Source organism: Heterocephalus glaber, unplaced genomic scaffold, assembly GCF_053883595.1.
Source record: "Heterocephalus glaber isolate CG9 unplaced genomic scaffold, H.glaber_assembly_v1.0 deba00001538, whole genome shotgun sequence".
Lineage (NCBI taxonomy): Eukaryota > Metazoa > Chordata > Mammalia > Rodentia > Bathyergidae > Heterocephalus > Heterocephalus glaber.
In genome coordinates, this window is record NW_028258333.1 from 19,822,516 (window position 1) to 19,844,229 (window position 21,714).

At 35.4% G+C, this 21,714-nt stretch overlaps 1 long non-coding RNA gene across 1 annotated transcript in view; it reads right to left on the minus strand.

The window, feature by feature from the left end:
* Window positions 1-2,398: 2,398 nt before the first annotated feature.
* The window catches only part of LOC110350075 (uncharacterized), a 55,279-nt gene continuing 35,963 nt past the window's right edge, over window positions 2,399-21,714 (minus strand). The window contains exons 2-5 of the long non-coding RNA XR_002396377.2: window positions 13,366-13,562; window positions 6,157-6,275; window positions 4,100-4,332; window positions 2,399-2,807 (exon numbers count right to left, since the gene is read on the minus strand). This is a non-coding gene — a long non-coding RNA (uncharacterized LOC110350075). The remainder of the gene's footprint in view (window positions 2,808-4,099; window positions 4,333-6,156; window positions 6,276-13,365; window positions 13,563-21,714) is intronic.

Sequence of the window (21,714 nt, forward strand, 5' to 3'; positions counted from 1 at the left end):
GACTACTCACAGTTGCTCATCTTATCATGTGTGGTGTTCTACAGCTGCTGAGTAAACTCCAAACTCCTTAATGTGGGACTTGTCTTCAGTCATCTGTCTCTGATATTTCCAGCCTTATTTTCTGTCATATATCTGACCTCACCACATTAGTGGTGCAATATCTTCCACCTCTCCCATATATGCTCATCTCTCTTTTCTTTGTGTCTTTCCACATCATCATTCTTTCAACAATCACTTATTTCTCTCATAATCCATCCCCATGATCCTTGGATAAACTGTAGAAGGTATCACAGCATATGGTTTCTAGTTCTATCTATAGTATACTTAAAATGTATAACACATGAAAAATGGCCTGTAAACATCTATACAATTATATAGACACATCTATGTTTTTCAAATGAATTATGTTTTAATTTTCCATTATAAAATACATAATAACACACTGAAGAAAATATTGGAGATATAGATAGGAAAAAGAAAGATCTAGCTCATGGAATGGTCTACATAGTACACCATTAGGATGTTTGTAAAATTTTCCTTAGATATTTCTAATTAAAATCATCATGCCAAACATTCCACCAGGTTCCTAGCACAATGATAAGTGAATCAAAAGTTATCCAATCTATCAGGTGATTTTTTAAAATTTGAACTTTTAGCAGACTCAAAGTTGTGCTCTCGTTTTATTCAAAGCAACCAAATTAAATTCACAGAACCCAGAAAAATAAATTTGGTCCAAAGCTCAAAGGCTTGACTCTCTCACCTTTCTCCAAGAACATGTTTTTGACAAAATAACAAAATAACCACAGGAGGAGTGGTGTAACAGTGCAACTTTATTTTTCAAAGCTCTGGAGACTAGAAGTCTAAGATCTAGGTGTTGTCAGGACTGGTGTTGTCTGAGGTGTCTTTCTTTAGGTTATAGACAGTTGCCTTGTCACTGTCCTTACAGATCTTTCTTCTGAGCACAGATAGTCCTGGTATCTCTCTCCCTTCTTATAAGCACATTAGTCATACTGGATCACAGCCCCATGACTTTGATTTTATTTAACCTTGATCAACTCCTTAATGGTTTTGTCTCTAAATACTTTCACTTTGGGGGTTATGGCTGCAACATATGAATTTTTCTTTGGGAGGGGTAGTCCAGTTCATAGTATCAATGTAAACTTTTCCCCGGCCCTTTCAACACATGAGACAATATACTAATAAGAATGTTATTTTTTTCTTTGCTCTACTAGAAATAGAGAATTTGGAATAAAAAAAAAATATCACCACAGGTTTATATAAGTGTCAAACTGGAAAGTTTACTTCTGAATCATTTTACTCAGAAGAATATTCATGTTGAAATTTTGCTTCAGTTATAGCTATACCCTTTGCCCCATTATCAACAAAAAGGCCTTCAAAGAATACCAGTTATGGGGCCAGGAATTTAGCTCAGTGGGGGCAATGTCCTGAGTTCGATCCCCAGTACCAAAAAACAAACAAACAAGAGTACCAGTTACGTTCATTGAATTTGCTCACAAATTGCACTGATACAAAAGAGGTTACAAAGTGCCAGGGCCTTAAGTGTCACAACTGCTGTCACAGCACTTCCCACCCAATGTCCTATCCATCATAAGAGCAGCCTTTCCCTTCCAAGAGACAATTTCGTACTGGATCTAACATAGAAGGCAAATCCTGTTCTGATATGTGTAGGTGTTGATGTTTCCAAAAGGAAGTCACGGTGTGTTCTTTCCCAGGGTTCTGAATATGAGACATAGCACGGTATCTGTTCACCTCACCTCTGACTCTTAAACAGCAAAGCAAGTGCTCTGTACAACAGGGTTTGTGGCTGCACTTTGTCATCACAAAAAGGTATGTTGATTATAGAAATTAGAGAGAAGCAAAGCCACACACTGCATGCTTTTGTGAGAGAGAAGACAGCCAAAAATCCAGATATCAAAAGCTCACAAAGATGCAAGCCAGAAAACAAATCAGACACCCACAATTATACTGCAAAAAATTAATTTTACAGCACAAGTTTCAGTTCTCGTACTTGTCAGTTTGCTTTGTGAATGACCTCAAGTTAGAAGCTTGACGTTGGAAGATCTCCACAAAAATGACATCAGGAAGGACCAAATATGTGTTGGATCAGCGATCAACTGTTCATCATGAGCTGGTCTCCAGTGTTAAAGTGTATAGAGTTGGACTTCGGCATCCATGGGGTTTGATTCCAGGACCATCCTCCCAGTAGCAGAATTCTCAGATAAAATCCTTATATAAAATAGGGAAGTATTTGCATACATCCTGCACATATCCTCCTGTATACTTTAAAGCATCTCTAGAGTACTTACAACTATTACAATGTAAATGCTGTATAAATAGTTGTTATTCTGTATTATTTATGGAATAATGGCAAGAAAAAAGTCCACACATGTTCAGTACAGATACAATTGGAGGCCATTCAACCATTTCCAATCCTTGGTTGGTGAAACCTACAGATGTAGAATCTGTGGGTTTGGAGGGGCAACTATGTATTAGAAGCCCTGATATATCCTGCAGCATTGTGGAATTTGCTTGGAGGATCCAATAACAGTGCATACAATAAAGGCAGTCAAATCAATGCACTTATACTTACTGCAGGATAAGGACTGGATATGCTGTTATAGTGCCTGGAGTCCTTCAAACCTCATCTTACACTTATTTCAGAGCTCTTTCCTTCAAAAATCTTCTATGAATCCAAAAAATACAAATGTATTGAATGATGTAAATCCCATCTCCACTGTTTCCTGCCAGCTTTCTTGGAGAGGTGCTAATGAGCTATAAAATGGTCCCTGAGCAGGCATTTGGAAAGAGAAGGAAGAAAAGTCAGGAACCAAGACAGACAGACCTAAGTTGGACAATCACCCAAAATGAACTGTAAATTATTTTAGCTGTCTTCTACAAACTTCCTGCAATATTAGGCACTTTCTCAAGCCACTCATCAAATGGCATTAAAATAGAACTTTACCACTAGGGATTCTTCAGCAGAAAGTTTTCTGGGAAAAATTTTTTTTCTGTTTCTTTTTATAAACAAAAGCATGGATCCATATTTTGTCTGTAAGATAAACATTTGATTCGCTTACCACTGTGCTATCTCTAAAATAACTCTGACTGGGGTGTGAATGCCATTCCTTCTATTGTCAGCCACTTTCAGTGGCATAATTGCAAATGAAGTTGTAACCAGGTCATGTGGAGGTTTTGGTCTACTTTCTCCAACATGCAATTTCAATTACCAAAAAAAAAAGTGTCCTTAATGGTGGATTCAATAATAGTGGATGTGGAAGCACTTAAGGTTCCAGGAACATGCCAGTTTTGGGGCTAAGAAATTAAATCATTGAAATGATATTTTCTTTCAAATAGGAATTGAACAAGTAGAAATGACTCACTATATTTTCTAATTTCCCTCAAGACTAGGCTTTATGTTCCCTCCTCACCTGCAGGGGCAGGAGGTGAAAGAGTTAGTAGAAATGCTGAAATTTGGTAAGGCTTGGAAATTTCTCAGTGAATTAATTTTTTGAGAACCCATAGCTTATATTTTACAAAGTTTCACTGTGATATAAAATTAAGCTTATGTACCACTGATTTTCACAAACCATTGAATCCGGAAGCAAAATGCCCTTGACTTCATTATGAAACCCCTGGGTGCTTTGCCAAGGAGGGCTAGTTAAATCCAGCCCTCTTGCAGAGTTACAGATGAGGCATTTATCCTGTCATTCTTCATCAGGAAAATAGCATGAGACATAAAGTTCAAGGGGAGATGGAACTTTCCAGAGCCTGGGGAAGAGGTCACATACTAGTTCTGGACATGGCAATGGGAGTGTAATTATGTATCTTCAAGTTGGTACTCTTTGTTTGGGGAAAGTTCAGAAATACTTGCAGATATAAGGTTATTGCAGATATAAGGTTATTGCCTCCCTGATGAATTTCCACATATTTTTCAAATTTCTGCTCAGGTACCATTCTTTGGGAATTCCCTCATTTCTTGCATCAAGGCATGCCTTCTTTTCTATATTTATCATTCTCTATGAACACCTCTATTAAAGAACTCATTCTACTTTTAAAAAAAGAAAACAAACGTGTTTACTTGTCTATCTCTTTCACTACACTTTGAGATCACGATGATCAGAATTTTTTCTTTACTTGTCTTTGTAACTTCAGGATCTGGTACTGTGCCACATGCTTTTGAAGAAAAATTGAAGTTTGGTGCTGATGATATGTTGTTGGATATCTTCCTTGAAAACATTGAATGCCATAAATTCATAACACTTTCACATATATCACTGCTCTATAGAAATATTAATTATAACAAAGGCACATCTGGAAAGTAAGAAAAAGGAATGTTTCAGTCACAGTAGAATAAGATGAGACATGAAATTTAGAGATGGCGAGGGTGATGTTCTTTAAACAGGTGTTCTCAATATTGAGGCTGGAATGTGTGTATGTGGATTTTTATCAGTTACAGATTTGGCAGGTGATTATGAGTCTTTAGAAGTAGCTTTAGGAAATTCATCCACTCTTTCAGTCTACTAACTCCCTCATAACCCTGACACCTTGGAAAGATTTTGCTACTGAGAGATTATCAAAACGCATATGAGTTCTCATGGCATAATTTTTAAAAATCCCATAACCAAATCAAGCATAATCATAAAACTGTCCATTGAGTACTTGTGGAAAAGTAGGTTCATTCACCAAATTCAGGGATCTAGTTGTTTATGCTTACTTGATTTAATTGATCCATTTGGAATTCAAACATCAGTGAACAGTCAAAGGGAAGGCTGAGTAAGAAGAAGACCAGTCATAAAATAGAGGTTGCCAAACAGTCAGAGAAACAAAATGTAGAAACTATGAAAATGCTGCAGCAAAAGAAAGAGGAGTAAAGGCAAACTAACAATATCTAATTCAGAAAAATGTCATTTTTTGCTAGATTCTCATTTTATTTTGATAATAAAATTAAATAGAGAACATGGGGCAATTCTACTTTCCTTAATGTCTTTCTACACTATTTTCTAAATATAGTATATTTTAGTATTTGCAATTGTGAACTTTTGACCTGTGACTCCAAATAGATTTTATTAAACATCTATTCAAATGTAAACTTCATAAGGCAGGAACTCTGGTCTATTTTGTTCACTGCTTTTATGCTTTGAATAGTGCCTGCCACATGGTAGGAACACAACAGTATTTATGAAAGATACACAAATCTTACTCATTTTATTGTTTTTAACCCTTTCTCCATGATATGGTTAAACTAATATATCTAGAACATAATTCAGATCATATCACTACTGTTTCTGAGTTCTTTAGTGGCTGGTCACGTTTCTTAGAAGAAAACCCAAGTTTATGTGGGTGTATATGCCATATGAAGCTTTTCCTTATCTGGCCCTTGTTGACTCTCTAGTCCTGTCTCCATTCATTCATTTATTCATTCATTCGTTCAGGGATATAGTCTATTCACTTCAAAATTCTTGTTGAAATTTGGTTGCATTTGTGGTGATGGTGGTGTGAGGAGGGCTTCAACAGGTAAATAGGTAATCAAAAGAGAGTAATAATGGCTTTATTATGTTAGTTCTGGTTCTCACAGGACTGGATTAGCTACCTCAAGAACAAGTTGTTGTAAAGTAAGCCCACCTCTCGTGTTTTGACTCTTGTGTGTGTGCCTACTTGCTCTTCCACTCTCCACCATGAGTTAACATAGCACAAGGTAAGCAGGTGTCACCAAAAGTGGCTGCTTGATCTTGTACTTTCTAGTTTCCAGAACTATGAGCCAAAATAAACCTATTTTCTTTGTAAATTATTCAACTTCAGATAGTCTGTTCTAGCAGCATTAAGTGGTCTAAGACAGCAACACTAATGATTTCAATGAGATAGCGGACAAAGAAAACCAAAGCTACTGGCCAGTGAATTGCCACCTGTCACCAAAAATGTTCCCCTTTCTCAGCATTCTCCAAAGTTTAGGCTGCTTCAAAGAAGAGAAACATCTACCTTCTTCCTGTACTTGAGGTGATGCTGGTAAATTGTGCATATCATTCCTCTATTCACTCAGGGGTAGTATCAGCTACACACGCGCGCGCACACACACACACACACACACACTCACTCCACTTGAAACCAGAAATTTCAGCTAGTTCCCAGTATTCTCACCTCTTGATCTGAAAGCTTTAATGTTTTGATTTACAAGTACTTAAAAAATAGGATAGATTCTTCCCATGGAATGTGTCAGGATAATCTGTGTTTCATCACTGAGGATCTTTGAAGTGAGCCTGAAAGAAATTTGATGAATGTGAGGCTCACCTTACATCCAAAAAAAAAAGCTATGCTAATGAAAAGCTACAACTGTGGATGAGGTGTGTGCATTTTTTCTTTCACAAAGTCTCCTTAAGAAGACAGGTTTTATGACTCAAATGCTTTTTCATTTTAAATTAAAACTAAAAATTTTAATTGGCTATACTAGTTGTACATATTATGGAGTATAATGTGTCATTTCAATACGTATAGGCAATATGTAATGATCAGATCAGGATAATTGGTAAGTCTATCACCTCAAACAGTTCTTCTTTCTTTGTGTTGAAAACATTTAAATCCTCTCTACTAGCTATTTTGAAATATACAATTAGTTGTTGTTACACATAATTAGGCTACTATGCTACATAACATTAGAAGTTATTCCTCTTATTCAATTGTACTCCATATACTCATTAGCCATTCTCTCTATCCCTTTACCTCACCCTTCCCAGATTCTGGCAAACACTATTCTACTCTCTACTTGTATGAGATTAATTTTTAATATTCCACATATGAGTGAGATCATGTGGTACTTGTCTTTATGTGCCTGGCTTATTTCACTTAACAACTATCCATATTGATACAAATGACAGATTTCATCCATTTAGTGGTTTAATAATATTCCATACTTTCTTTATTTATCCATTAGTGGATGGAGACTCAGGTTATTTCCATTTCCTGGCTATTGCAAATCATACTGTAATAAACATGAGAGTTTAGATGTCTCTCTGATATATTGATTTCATTTCCTTTGAATATATATCCATTATATATAGAAAACTGAGGCTTGAGGAAACAGACTTGAGGAGGTTAACTAATTTGTCCAAAGTCATACTCGTGGTAAATGGTGGAGCCTGTATGTGACCCAAGTATTACTGGTTTCAAAGTCAGTTCTTTTAACTATTGCCTATTCTGTCTCCCAGGGTGCCTTTCAGTCTCAAATCTGGTAGAGATAAATGGGAGCACCAAACTTCATGCAAATATAAGGAGCAAAAAGGAAGGAAAAGATATTGGGGATGTTTGTTTTTAGAAGGCTTGACCTTAGTTTTGTCCCAGTGAAATCTTTTTTCATGTATTTGATGCTCTGGTTGGGTTTTAAATCATAAAACCTCAAACATTATTACATTACAAAAAAATCATACAAGCATTAAAAACACTCTGTAATAGAAAGGAATAGGAACTATTAGCATGTGGAAGGTTCTAAATTGACTTACACCAGAGAAAAAAATTTAAATCAAATAACTTATTTTTCTCAGTGAAAGGAAAAAAGATATTCCCTGTATTAAATAAGACTATATCAAAATATAATGGCAGACCAACAGAATTTAAAAATCAAATGAACTAACTGTTGTGGTTTATATCTAGATGTCCCTTCAAAGCTTCATGAATTCATGTGTGTAGCTTTTGGAAGGTGGCTGGATCCTGGATCATGGGCATGTGATATGAGATTAAGGTGATAACAGGATTTTTCCCCTAAATGGATTAGTACAATTTTGTATGTGAATGAATAGATTTACTGAAGAGGGAAGCCCCACGCTGGGTGGAGGTGGCATCAACCAATAGGTTTGTAGGCTCTGCGGAATAAAAGGGAAAGCAGAAGGAAGGCTTGCTGCTTCCTGTCTACCCTGCCATGGACTGTGTCTCCTCTGCTCTGGCCTTTTTGTCATTCTGTCCTGTCTTGGAGCCAGCCAACTATGGACCGAAACTGCTACAAACTGTGATCTAAAATAAACCTTTCCTCCTTTAATGTGGGTGTCAGGTATTTTGTTCTAGTTACAAAAGAGTAAGACACTAACAATCAACAATGACCTAAGGAGATATAAAATTGAGGAACGTGGAATCATTAATTTGTAGAACGGTTAAGAAAATTATTCTGAATGTGAAAGTTAATAAGAAAATTTAAAAATGAGAAAAAATATGCCATGGTATTAAAACGACTGAATCCCAACCTATGGAGTTATAATATTCTTATTGTGTTTCAAATGTGCATAGGATCTGTAGCGGTGTCATCCCTTTCAGTCTTGATGTTACTAAATTGCGTCTTTCTGTCTTTGATAAGTTTTTCTGAGTTTACCTTTACTATTTTTAAGTAATAACTTTTGGGGTTTGATTCTATTATGTATTTGTTTCCTATTTTATTGCTTTCTTCTCTTTCTATTGTTCTTCCTTCTATTTTTGAGGGGTTAGTATTTTTTTACTAACTTCTTGAGATAAATACTTAGATCATTGGTTTTAATTTTTATTCTTGTCTAATATATACATTTAAGACTAGATTTTTAGTGAATGATTTTAGTTGCATTTCACATATATTTTCATTAGTATTAAGTTCAAAGTATTTTATAATTTCTTTCTTTCTTTTTTTTTTTTTGGTACCAGGGATTGAACTTGGGTCTTTGTGCTTGTGAGGCAGGCGGTGGAAACACTGAACTAAATCCCCGGCCCAGTATTTTATAATTTCTATTGTGATCTATACTTTGACCTGGAAATTACATAGAAGTACATTTTCTATTTTACAAACATATGGAAATTTTCTGTTATCTTTTTATTATATATTGGTATGCAGTCATAGCATTTAATGTGTGATTGTCACTCTTGGAATTTAGATTTTTTTATAGTTCAGCAATTTTGAAAAATGGATACATGTATCTGAAAAGAATGTATGGTCTGAATTTGTTGGAGGTATTCATATAAATTTTAATGGAGTTGTTCAAATATTCTATATCTTTATTAGCTTTATTTTGGTCTGCTTGTTCTATTAGTTGTAAAAAGGTGTTTTTAAATCTTCCAGAGTAAATGTGCATTTACCTGTCCTTGTTTCATATGTATTTAGGCTATTTTATTAGGTGATACAAATTTAGAATTATTATACATATATTCTGTTAAAACATCTTTCCATAATGTCTCTCCTCTTTGCCTTAAAGTACATATTTTTCTCATATTAATGTATTTATATCAGCTTTATTTGTTTCATCTTCTATTCTTAACAAAGTATCCCAAAACCTAGTAATTAAAAACAACAAGTATTTATTATCTCTGATAACTTAAAGAGATTCAGGAATCTAGAAGCAGCTTCATCTCTCAAAGGTTGGGAGGTCAAGTGGGGCTGCCCTCATCTCAAGGCTTGATTGGGGCTGGATGCTCTGCTTTCAAGATGGCTGACTCAAATGGCTGTGGCTGAAGGCCTCAGTTTCTCACTGGCTGTTGGCAGAAGGCCATGGTTCCTCACCAAATGGATCTCCCTTAGTGCCCTAATGATACAGGAGCTAGCATCCCCCAGAGCAAATGAGAGAGAGAGAGAGAGAGAGAGAGAGAGAGAGAGGGAGATAGAGAACACATTGGGTTCTGTCACTTAGAAGTCACACACTTTCATGTCTGTCACATTCTTTTCATTAGAATTCAGCTACTAAATGAGACCCATTCTCACCAGGAGGGAAATTAGGCTCTGTCTTCTTTTTTTTTTTTTGGTACCAGGGATTGAACTCGGGTCCTTGCACTTGCGCAGCAGGTGGTGAAACCCCTGAGCTAAATCCCCGGCCCAGGCTCTACCTTTGAAGAGAGGAGTAACAAAGAACTTTTGGGCCTTTTAAAACCACTACAATTAGTATTTTCATGGTATGTATTTTTTCATTGTTTTATTTCCAAACTGTTTCTGTATATTTTAGGTTTAGCCCATAGTAAGAAGAATATATATATATTTATGCCAGTCTGCCAATTTTGTTTTTTAACAGTTTTTTTTCCAGTCCATTTTCATTCAAGGTGCTTATGATATATTTGGTTTTAAAGCTAGTATATTGTTATTTGATTTCTCTTTGTCCTACTGGTGTGTATTTCTTTTTATTTCCTACCTTTTGCACTGAGTTGACTTGAAGGTTATAGGGAGGGCTAGTCTATCTTTGATGAAAGTCATTCTCAGCTTCTTTTTTGTCAGTGTCCTCTTCTTAAATCAGCAAATACTTGTACAGAAGAGGTCCCATGGTGAGCTTATTTCTGTATTTTTTTCTATTTTTATTTCAAGATTGTGGCTCTATAATTCTTCACTATTTTGTTGGTTCTTTAAAGCTTTCAGCTAGATTATTTAAAAGCTTATTTCTAGTTGTTTATTTGGAAAGGTTGTTTTGAATGCCTCAAGTTTTCTTCAATGAAGTGTACCTTTATCTCATTTAATTTTCAAAAATGGTGGAGCAATTATTATTACACTCTTTCATTATTGAGAAAACTGGTCTCAGATAAGCCAAGCAAATTGTTCTGTTCCATTTAGAAAGCAGCACGCTTAGGGGTTGGAGTTTAGGTCACTGGCAGAGCACTTGCCAAACTTGTCAGAGACTCTGGGTGTGATCACCAGAGCAGCCAAGAAACAAACAAAAAGGCAGGAGGAGGGGAGAGAAGGGAGCAGGGGCAGAGGAGCAAACTTAGAATTTAAACCTACTATATCTTTCTGTCTTTATAACTCATGCTATTTACATTAGCTAAAAGCAATTTTGGCTAATATCTTGCAAATGTAATAAATTGTTACATTTATATAATAATACCTCTCACCAATTATAAATGTATGATTGGAGAATTGAAAGAGTTTTTTTTTTTTTTCTTTTTTGGTACCGGGCATTGAACTCAGGTCCTTGTGCCTGCACAGCAGGAGGCGAAACCACTGAGCTAAATCCCTGGCCCCTGGAAGAGTTTTTTTTGTTGTATAGAAGTCATTAATTTCACTATTACATAGTGGGTTTGAGTTTCCCAAGTATTATGATTTACTATTTTTAATTTTCTTCCTCATACTGATTAGCAATCCGTGTTTTGTAATATAATGGTACTCTGTTGTATAGGCCTAATTTAACCTAATAAATGGTTATTTTTAAAGTACACTTAAAAATTGAGTCTCACTTTATGTTAAGTGAAACAAGCCAGGTACAGAAGGAAAAAAATACCACATGATGTCATCACATTGGAATCTAAATTAGTTGATTTTCTAGAAATAGAGAACACAATGGTAGTTACTAGGAGCAAGGGTGGTTGGGGTGGGTGTTGAGGAGATGCCAGTCAAAGGATACAAACTCTCAGTTAGATAAGAAGGAATAAGTTAAAGAGATCAATTGCACAATAGGGTGTCCATAGTTAATAATATATTGTATTCTTGAAAAATGCTGAGAAGATATGAAATGTTCTCACCACAACAATGATAGCTATGTGATATAATGCTGATATTAACTAGGTATAGTTAGTCATTCTCAGGGTAGATATACTTGAAGAAATTGTGTTGTTCATGGCAATACATGTAATTTCATCTGTAAATTAAAAAAAAATTGATCAATTTTTACATTTCCTTCCTACTGTTTCCTTACTTTTTATCCAGAATTCATTTTAAAGAAACTTATTTTTGCTTCAAACCTCATTTATTATCAACTAAAATTCCACAATAAAACACTGAAGTCTTTTGCATAAAGCCACATACCTATTATATTTCACCATATACTATTTGTTTTTCAGGGGTGACCTATTTTGAAAATCTATGTAGATCTTTAGTCAATATTTATAAATTTATATATATATAATATATAACATGCATTTTGTCTAGATAATTAAACTTTAAAAATTAGTACTGAAGAAAAGTTCTTTCTTATAACATCTATATTTAGAAAAATAAATTCTTTGCTCATTTTCACTGATAAGAAACTTGAATATTTTCTCTAGCAGAGATATCAGAATATTTCCAACTGCTTCTATAGTGATGAGGTTAAAGTTGAACTGAACATTTTAGAAATAGAAAAATTGCAAACACTAGGAAAACCACATTTCTTTATCAAAATGGATTGTGCCCCTATCACCTGAGACCCAGGGATTCTGAGGTTACTGAAAGATGTTTGCATCAAGAGTGCCCTAGAGAGCACCTGACCAGTAAATACACTTGGCCTTTTTTTCCCCTCACATGCTGATACCTGTTTTAGTTTCTTTCTCATCACTGAGACTCAGTACCTGACACCCACAACTTAAAGGAGGAAAGAATTATTTTGGCTTGGGCCGGGGATTTAGCTCAGTATTTCTGGTGCCTGCCTTGCAAGTGCAAGGTCCTGAGTTCGATCCCCAGAACCAAAAAAAAAAATTATTTTGGCTCACAGTTGTAGAGGTTTCAGCCCATAATCAGCTGGCTCCAAGGGAGGGCAGCATGGTAGAGGTCATGGGAGAGGAGAAAGCATGGCATGACAGGCAAGAAGGGAGGAGGGAGGGAGATAGATCCTTCCAGGCCACACCCCCAGTGACCCACCTCTTCCAACCAGGCTTCACCTCCTAACATCACCTTTAGCTATAAACTAACTCATCAGTGGACTAAACTACTGATGAGTATTCTGAACTCATGATCCAATCACCTAACCAAAGCCCTATTTAGGAGTGCATGAGGCTTTGGGCTGACAAGTAGACAAAAACACGGCAGTGCCATGCAGAAGAAAAGCAAATAAGAAAACTTAGGCCAGTGTGTAAGTTTTAAGAATAATGGAATCTAATTTGGAATTTTCTCTTTTGAAACTCTAAATCAGATTAGTGTATTTTATCTTACTAGGGTGGACAGTTAGAGATTCAGAACAGGGTGCCAGAGATGTCAAAAGAATGAATATTCATATATATATTCATGTATTCAGTTCGTATATTTTATATATATATATATGCCCAAACTCTGTTCTGGTGGTCAGGAAGGAAAGAAATAACTTTGGAAGCAATGGAAAATCATTTACTCTAAGGAAGAGGCCAAAACAATGTGTCACAGGTCTTTGAGCTCAGTCTAACATGCTCTAGGTCTGTTGGGTAGAGATCATAGTATAAATGTGGAAGGTCAAAATTACATTCTGTATTTTTCCTCATTTGAGGTAGCAAGTATAAAGGACAAAGAAAAGAGAGAGAAGGGATTTATGAAATGGTACCTCCAATGACCACAAAGATATTTCTCTTTCCTGGAGCTTTTGTCCTGAAGTTGAAAATTTGTTGGATTCTAGAAATGTAAAGTGGCAGAGAAGGCAAAATTTGGCTGCACTGTGGAAAGCTGCCCTTTGGGGACACAAAACTTGGTCGTGTCATGCTTACCTTAGACAGGATGACCCTTCGAGAGACAGTTGGCCTAGTCTGCCTCAAGAGGAGTTTGCTCTGTGTTGAGGCAGCAATGGATCCTGTCAGACAGCATCTGTGTGTGGTGACTGCTGCATTCCCAAGGGTCCTAGAGGTGACTCATCACCTAGCCAGAATTCCAATTTGATGTTCCTAGTTGGAAATGTTGGGAAAACCTGGAAACAGAACAAAATCCCAGTTCTCTTAAATGGAATGTAGACCTATAGAGGGTGAGGCAGGAAAAGACATATCTACATATATCTAAATGCAAAATAGAGTATTTTACATATTGGCACAGTCCTTTCAAAGCGGTTTTAGAAACTTCTTGGTTACTTCTTAGAGCACCCTAAGGGGTCACCGATATTTTTATTTCCCTCAGATTTGGACTGCCCCCATAAATTTGCTTATCCTATTCTGCTCAAATCAGTCTCTTTAAGTGTTTCTTTCCTCCAATACTGGGATTGAACCTAAGAAAATATTTGCTATGAGGGTGGTTGTGGTATAAATTGCTGTTATCAGAGGGGCAAAAGATAGCCAGATCCAAGGGAAAGGGACAAAATTTGTCTGTTGAGGCAAGGGAAAATAGTAATCTGAAAGAGCTCAACTTTTCAAATTGAAAAAAACATTACCCTCTCTTAGACTAAGGAAATTTTCACATGTATATAGTAATTTATTGTCTAAACCATTTTAAAAATGAATTAACCAGAGTCCTGGAGGTCAGTTGCTGACTAAAGATCACTACTTGTAAAAAGTGATTTTTTTTTTTTGTTTTTGAACAAGTAACTCAAAGAGTCTCTCACATCTTGGAAGTTGTCATGGGGGAAAAATTTCAGTGAGGGTAAAAATGCAAAAAGAAAATATTGGAATAGAGTCTTTCCATAAATTGACTAAGTTTGCAGTTGTTGAGATTCATGAGATTTTGCAGAGTGACAAATAATTTAGAACTGTTTGTTCTAAAGAGGAGAAGAGGCTGTAAGATGTCCTCAGAATGATTCCATATGTCAACATGAGAGGCCTGAGGAATTTCAGTTTATGTTCTATCATCTCAGAGACAACCCTGCTGGGTAATGGTTTCCCAGGGCATTAAAACAAAACAAAACAGAATGGCAGAGCTGAACTGGTTATTTTAAGCATGGAGAACTAAAGTGTAATGAAAAAATAAACTAAGCATTTGAATACTTTTTGTTTCTCACCAAGGACTAGAAATATGTAAGTCAGGAGAAGGGAGAATGTGTAAAATTCAATAGGAATTCTTCAGAAGAAAAATTTCCCAAATTATGTTGTCAAGGAAAGATAGGTGGAAGTGGGCATTAGAGTCAAGAGAACTAGATCTAGTCTTGATTGCATCAAATATGAGCTACATATATCCTTTGTATTCCTGAACCTAATTTCTACATCCATGAAAGGGATGTGGCAGGACTGGCTCCCCCCACACTTCTCCCAGTATCACATGTTTCCATCGTCTTTCTTCTATATAAAGAAAGGTTTTTCTTTAAAAGATCCCTAACAATTATGAAAGGGAAAAGTATATGGAAGAGGATCAACTTTGAGAAGAGTTCAAAGGAGAAATTACCATTGTGTAGTTCTCAGTGGGAGACATGGTCAGTTTGAAAACTGAAGTAAAATGCCTGCCATTTTGTGGGTCTGTCATGGGTTGAAATTCTGAAGCAAATGCTGCTCATATATATATATTCTATATCAGTGTATGATTGGTTAATAGTAAGGGTGTTTTTGATTAGCCTTACCAGTTCTCAGCTCTTCCCTTCACTAGTAAGGAAAGTGACAAAAACAAGGGCATAATAAACAACAAATGCTTTCTAAAAACAAGTTTATTAAAACCAGTAAAGTAGCAGAAAGTACTTAATTATAAATATCTACCACAAGGAATTATTCTACAATAAAATGTTGTCTTCATATTTGTATGCACTCAAATAATTCTATCTCTTAAAAATAACATAAATTCAGTGGAATATTACTTCAGCATCCCACAAACTTGGAGCAGTGGGTGCTGGTTACACATTCTCCTCTAAATTTTTGGCAACATATGAAAAGTAATTTTCATACAATGGCCTGTGCTCTATAAGAGAGGGAAAACAATTGAAGTGAGCCCCAATATTGTCTCACATTACTACCCAGAGCAAGCTTCCAGTTTATACAGTAGGTCAGGAGAACACTGGTCATGTGAGTTGAAGACTACGGGAAGTCTGGAAAGACCAAGGTGGTTAGAATTCACAGGGCAGAGTACCAAAGAAGAATAAGTTTGAGAGAGAGGAAGAGAAGGGGTGAGGGAAGGAGGGAGGGAGGGAGGGAAGGGAGAGAGAAAAGAGAGAGAGAGAAATTTTCAGAAAGTCTCACTCAAGGTTTCAGGAAAATACCAATCAGCACATAAGTATGAGAAAACTACACAAGGCTAAGTAAAGGACTACCTGAAATGAGAAAAAGAACAGTCTTGAGATCTCATACTCATGTCCAGACAAGCCAATGAAAGCTTCATAATTCACAGGGAAATGAAGAAATTACTCAGAAGCTTATTGAGTCAGTAATGGGGCAGAATTAGCTCTAGAATGAAAGCTGCTGCTACAAAACAAAGCTTAAAAGAAGCTTTGAAAGGATCAAGCTATTTCTAAGAAATTTAACTGTAATCCAGAACAAATCTCAAGAATATTTATAAGAATAAAAAATTCAACAGCAGAACAAAATAAAAGCCACAGTGTCTGAAATCCAATAATTATCAGGCTTACAAAAAGCAGAAAAAATACAAAGTATAATAATGAAAAATACATATATCAAGTAAAACAGATGATAGTAGACAAGAGAAATAAAATAGTTGTAATTCTATGTATTTAATAAGGTTGAGAGAAGAACTGAATTTGTTAATAGTGATATAAAAGATGTAAAATAAAACCAAATTGAACTTCTAAACATGAAAATTATATTGTCTGAGATGAAAATATATTGGATAAAATTAATGACAGATCAGATACTGCAGAGGAAAAGACTAGTGCGCTTAAAAAGGGACAAAAAATAAAAATGATCCATAAAGAAACACAGAGAGTCAGAAAGAAGTCAAACAGCACTCATAAGTTATGGGACAATTCCAAAGAGATATGCATGTAATTGGAAGAAAGGGAGAGGAGATAAAATTATTTAGAAAAATATTTAAAAATTTTCCAAATGGATAAAAACTCAAAGGAATTTAACAAGGCCCAAGTATGAGGCAAAGAAAATATTCCAAGATGTATCATAAACAAATTGTGTGACAGAAACAAAGAGTAGGATATTTTAAAAATAGAGAAGAGAATGGAAATATTATGTCCCGACCAAAAATTGCTAAGAATGACAGTATAGTCAAAGAAACAATGAACAATTAAAAACTCAAACAAAAACCCTAGAATTCCACAACCAGTGAAAATATCTTTTAAGAAATGAAAACCAAAACTATTCCCCTCCCTGACATCCCTGACGTGTAAAATTTGAAAGAATTCACCAAGAGCAGAATTTCATTATGTAAAATGTTAAAAGAAATCTTTCATGCAGAAGAAGAATGATACCAGAGGGAAATGAGTATCTATTCAAAGAAATGAATGGTACCAGAGGTACCAGAGATGATAGTTATATAAGCATATATATATATATATATATAGTTATATGTTATATATATATGTTTTATATATATGTATATATGTGTGTATATATAGTTATATAAGCATATATATATATGTGTAATTTTTTAGGAAAATGTCTTTGAAGGTAACTAATTAAGATAAAAATAATAATGTATTATGGAGGTTATAGCATTTAGATATAAAATTCAAGACAGCAACAGCAAAAGGGCTAGGTGGGGACATAATTATACCATCACAAAACTCTTATGTATGGTGTTATAATATTACTTGAGGGCAGACTGTACCAAGTGTACTAAATACCTGAAATCAACTAATAAAAATATGAAACAAAGATTTTTATCCAATAAGCTCCCACAAAAGCTAAAATAGAAATATTTAAAAAACTTAATTTAGTCTAAAGAAAGGAAGAAAAGGTAGGAAAAATAACAAAGTGGTAAATTGAAAATAAACATATTGGTAAATTTAAACTTAATCATGTTAATAATTATATTAAATACAAATGATAAAATGGTTTATTAAAAGCAGAGATGATAAAACTGGACAAAAAACCCCAGGACCCAATATGTGCCATCTACAGGAAACTCTTCTTTAATATAATGAGAAAAATAATTGAGAGCAAAAGGACAGGAAAGATGCCAACACAAATAAAAAGAATCTTGGAGTGAAGGCAGGACTTGTGCAACAAGATCATTTGAAAAAATCTTTACTATAAAAACAATGAAAAACATGTCAAAAATGTCAAGATCAATCTTTTCCCAATTCTGGAATTAACCAAAGGCTTACAACAATTTAAGAATATTTTATTCAAAAAAAATCAGCTGGATTTCAGTAAGAACAGTGAGCTCTGGCATTTTGTCTTATTCCTATACTCCTCACTCCAGTTCTGTGATAGGCTTAAAAAGTAGCAGCCTAGAAACATGAAGGAGAAAAAATGGTGTTGGAAGCTTCTGAAAAGGCTGTATTCCCAGAGAACTGTCACTCTTTAACCTGCCTGGAGTCTCTCTGGAAAGGACATTTACAGGGCTTGTCATTATTTGACCTGACTCTGAGCTCTTTCACGGGGGCAAGTTCTTATTCCCAGGACATGTGTTGAAAATAATCAGTAGCAATTATTTAATATTTCAGCTGCAAGAGGCATCGGTACCAGTTGGGGTACACAAGACACTAGTTAAAATCTTTAAAGGGAAGTCATGGGGAATGCCAAGTCCATGGTAGTGCATGGTGAAAAGGTTTGGTGCATTTTTCAGGCTCTAGAAGCCCATGCGTATGTGCAGGGTTATGTGAAAGCATAAAAAATAATTGAGAAGGTCTTAATTTTTCAACTCTGATACTGAGGCCATGTGCAAGCAGAAAGTAAAAGATAAGGCAGAGTTGGAGATTTCAGGGATGTTAAAAGTGTATCGCAGAAAACACAAAACTCGTTGGCAAAGAGTTTAAGACTTACTGTCTTAAGCTATTCAAAGAAATATCTTTCCAAGTTCAAGTTCATCTGCCAACCAGAAACAGACTTCAGCAACAGCATATGACAAGGAATACAGACTTTAGAAGCTTAGAAAACAAAAAGCTCCACAAACACCTATAACAACAGAAATGAAATTGGGAACAAAACCCTACGATGATCAAAAAAAGAAAGAAAAAAATAGCCAAGAAACAATTTTGGGGGAATGGAGTCTGATTTCTAGAGTGGCCACATTATCTTAAATGTCCAGTTTATAGAAATAAGACATGCAAAGAAACATTAAAGTATGGCCCACCACACAGGGAAGAAGTAGTCATTAGAAACTGTCTCCAAGGATGTTAATATGTCAGATTTAATAGACAAAGATTTAGTTCAGTCACTATAACTATTTTCAAGGAACCAAGGAAATTATGCTCACACAAAGTATGAGAAAAATTTCACCAACAGACTCTAAATAAAGTGATAGAAACCATAAAAAAGAATCAAATTGAGAGTCTGCTGTTGAAAGGTAGAATAATTGTTAATAAATATTTCAATTAATTTTATTGGTACATTTTAGGTATACAATATAATGATGCTCATCACTGGAAATCTGTACTTTATAAAAAATAATTTTATTAGTACATTTAAGGTATACAATATAATGACATTCATCATTGGAAATTTGTACCTTTAAATAATCCATCTTGGTTCTTATTTTTTCCCCATTCCCCTGCCCTGCCTTCAACCCCTCCATCCCTCCTTATTTACAAAGACTTTGTTTTCATTTTTCATTTTTTCATACTAATTCCATTCCCTTCTTTTCTTTCTCCTACCTCTCCCACTTCCCCTAACCCTTTGCCCCCTTTCTTCCTATTTCACATTATCTGTTATGCCTTTCAGTCCCTATTTACACTTTCAGTTTCTCACACCAGAGAAACTATTAGGCTGATATCAATTTTTTTTTTTTGTACCAGGGATCAAACTCAGGACCTTGTGCTTGCAAGGCAGGCACCAGAACCACTGAGCTAAATCCCTGGCGTGAAACTATTTGGTATTTACACATGTGTTTTCTATTTATTTCACTTAAGAGTATTGCCTTAATGTACATCCACTTAGCTACAAATGTCTCTAATTTCTCATTTGTATGGCTGAGTAGTACTCCATTTTATAAAAAAAAAAAAAAAACACCACATTTTCTTTATCCAGTCTCCAGTTGATGGGCAATTGGGCTGCTTCCAAATTTTAGATATCACAAACTGTGCTGCTATGAATATGGATGCACATATATCACTGTGGTAAAATTCTTTTAATTCTTTGGGGAAGATACCCAGCAGGGGAATAGCTGGGTCAAGTGGGACTTCCAGTCCTAGTTCTTTGAGGTATCTCCATACTGATTTCCACAGTGCTCGCACCAGCCTACACTCCCACCAACAGTGGAGCAGTATTCCTCTTTCCCCACACCCCTGCCAGCATTTGTTATTGGTTGATTTCATGATAGCAGCCACTGTTTCCAGAGTGAGGTAGAATCTCAGCTTTGTTTTCATTTGCATCTCTTGAATGACCAGTGATGTTGACCATTTTTTCATGTATTTATTTGCTATTTCTACTTCTTTGTCTGAGAAATGTCTGTTCATTTCAGATGCCCATTTTTGGACTGGGTCCTTAAATTTGGGAGGTCTGATTTTTTTTAAGTTCTTTATAGATTCTAGATAGTAGACCTTTGTCTGAGGAATGGCAGGTGAAAATTTTTTCCCACATTGTGGGTTGTCTCTTCACACTGTTGGTGGTTTCTCTTGCTGTGCAGAAGCTTTTTAATAAGAAGAGATCCCTCCTGTTGATTGCTTTGTACTAGTTCATGGGCAACTGAGGTTTTATTCATAAAATCTTTTCCTACACCAATGTCTTCAGGAGTTCTACCTAACCTCTCTTCCAGCTGGCTCAGTGTTTCTGTTTTAATATTTAGATCTTTAATCCATTTCAATTTTAGTTTAGTGCATGGTGAGAGATATAGATCTAGTTTTAATCTTTGGCAAATTGAAACCCAATTTTTCCATCACCATTTAATAAAGAAGCTATCTTTCCTCCAGTGAGAGTGTTTGGCTCCTTTGTTGAAGATGAGGTGGCTGAGTGTGTCTTGAGTTGTTTCTGCATCTTCTAATCTGTTCCACTGGTCCTCAAGTCTGTTTCTTTGCCAGTACCATGCTGTTTTTATCACAGTAGCTTTGTAGTATAGTTTCAAGTTGGGGGTTGTGATACCCCCTGCCATGTCTCTGTTGCCTAGAATTGCTTTTGATATTCTGGGTCTCTTCTTGTTCCAAATGAATTTTTGGATTGTTTTCTCAATGTCCATGAAGTATGCTACTGGAATTTCAACTGGGATTGCATTGAATCTGCATAGCAGTTTTGGAAGTATGGCCATCTTCACTATGTTGATCCTTCCTACCCAGGAGCAAGGGATATCTTTCCATTTTCTGATATCATCTTCAATCTCTCTTTTTAGGGTACTATTGTTTTCAGAGATGAAGTCTTTGATTTGTTTCATTAGGTTGATTCCTAGGTATTTCAGTTTCTTGGATGCTATTGTGAAAGGAATTATTTGCCCTATTTATCTCTCAATGAGTCTGTTGTTCATGTAGAGGAAAGTTATTGATTTTTGTGTGTTGACCTTGTATCCAGATACTTTACTGAATTTGGTTATTAAGTCTAGAAGACTTTTGGTGGAACTTTTGGGATCTTCTATATAGAGTATCATGTCATCTGCAAATAATGACAATTTGACTTCTTCATTTCCTATCTTTATTCCTTTTATTTCTTTCTCTTGTCTAATTGCTGTGGCTGTTTCCAAAACTATGTTGAACAAGAGTGGTGATAGTGGACATCCTTGTCTTGTTCCTCATTTTAGTGTGAAGGATTTCGGTTTCTGACCATTTAGTATGATACTGGCTGTTGGTTTTTCATAGATGGCTTTTACCAGTTTGAGGTATAGACCATCTATTCCAATTTTTTGTAGGGTTTTTATCATAAATGTATGTTGGATTTTGTCAAATGCTTTTCCTGAATCTATTGAGATGATCATATGGTTTTTGTCCTTGGCTCTATTGATATAGTGTATTACATTTATTGATTTGGGTATGTTGAACCATCCCTGCATCCCTGGGATGAATCCCACTTGATCAGGGTGTATGATCTTCTTGATGATCTTCTGCATTCCATTTGCCAGTATCTTATTAAGGGTTTTTTGCATCTATGTTCATTAGTGAG